Source organism: Sinocyclocheilus rhinocerous, unplaced genomic scaffold (assembly GCF_001515625.1).
Source record: "Sinocyclocheilus rhinocerous isolate Xijiao unplaced genomic scaffold, SAMN03320098_v1.1 scaffold716, whole genome shotgun sequence".
In the NCBI taxonomy this organism is placed as follows: domain Eukaryota; kingdom Metazoa; phylum Chordata; class Actinopteri; order Cypriniformes; family Cyprinidae; genus Sinocyclocheilus; species Sinocyclocheilus rhinocerous.
The window spans coordinates 50292-52030 of NW_015647020.1; positions in this window are offsets into that span (position 1 = coordinate 50292).

Sequence of the window (1739 nt, forward strand, 5' to 3'; positions counted from 1 at the left end):
TGTGTGTGTGTGTGTGTGTATGTACTTTGCAAAGGAATTTCTTTTTTTTTTGTTTCTTTAGGCATCATTGTCTCCAAGTAAGTGTGTTTGTCTTCCATGAGACGAATGCAGGAAGTGCCTGCCACAGTTTTCATTCTCCATCATGTTCAGATTTATGTACGTTTAGATACTGAAAGTGTGGAACTGAATTGAAACCAGTAAAAAAATAAATAAAACAAGCTTTACTCTTGAGTCACCATGAAGCATCTTCAAATTGCCCTTAATGCTTTGTTGCCCTGGATCATAACGTTTGTTCTAATATTATGGTTATTTTACTGGGGGAAAAAATCATAATTTGCTGCTGTATTTGTGCAATAGTGTGTACAAAGCTGTTCTTTCCTGCCAAACTGAACCCTCCTTTTTGGTTTTCATCATTTCATACTATTATTTGTAACAACTTACAATATAAAATAATATTGAGACTCTTTCTGTTGCTTGGGTCATTTAGATGAGGGTGGTCCAACAAGTACAACAGTTGTAAATGTGCTTGATGGATCAAAATTTCTCATCAAGACCTTCGCAAAACTTTTGCATTACCATGACTCAAGCATGTGTAGCATTTGTGGTGACTGTAGGGCTTTTCACACTGTTCTTATCCCTGTATAATTTATTTCTCTCTCCCTCACTCAATCTTGTGTGTATGTATGTATGTATGTATGTATACATACATACGTGTGTGTGTGTGTGTGTGTATGTACTTTGCAAAGGAATTTCTTTTTTTTTTGTTTCTTTAGGCATCATTGTCTCCAAGTTCCTGTGTTTGTCTTCCATGAGACGAATGCAGGAAGTGCCTGCCACAGTTTTCATTCTCCATCATGTTCAGATTTATGTACGTTTAGATACTGAAAGTGTGGAACTGAATTGAAACCAGTAAAAAAATAAATAAAACAAGCTTTACTCTTGAGTCACCATGAAGCATCTTCAAATTGCCCTTAATGCTTTGTTGCCCTGGATCATAACGTTTGTTCTAATATTATGGTTATTTTACTGGGGGAAAAAATCATAATTTGCTGCTGTATTTGTGCAATAGTGTGTACAAAGCTGTTCTTTCCTGCCAAACTGAACCCTCCTTTTTGGTTTTCATCATTTCATACTATTATTTGTAACAACTTACAATATAAAATAATATTGAGACTCTTTCTGTTGCTTGGGTCATTTAGATGAGGGTGGTCCAACAAGTACAACAGTTGTAAATGTGCTTGATGGATCAAAATTTCTCATCAAGACCTTCGCAAAACTTTTGCATTACCATGACTCAAGCATGTGTAGCATTTGTGGTGACTGTAGGGCTTTTCACACTGTTCTTATCCCTGGGTTATCGTTATTCTAAACATAAAGGTATGTTTCACCCTTGTAATTTAGAAGTGCTTTTTTACCCGGGGTTATGAATCCTTGCTCTGGAGCAGGGTTAGCATCACTTTTGCAGTGTTAACCCTGCATTGCGGGGCCAAATGTATATGTGTGCCAGTGTTAAAATGTTGAGGCTAGATCAGGGGTGGCGAACTCCGGTCCTGGAGAGCCGCAGCCCTGCAGAGTTCAGCTCCAACCCTAATTAAACACACCTGAACAAGCTAATCAAGGTCTGAAGGGTTACTAGAAAGCTACAGGCAGGTGAGTTTTAATTAGGGTTGGAGCTGAACTCTGCAGGGCTGCGGCTCTCCAGGACCGGAGTTCGCCACCCCTGCACTAGACTATCGGTA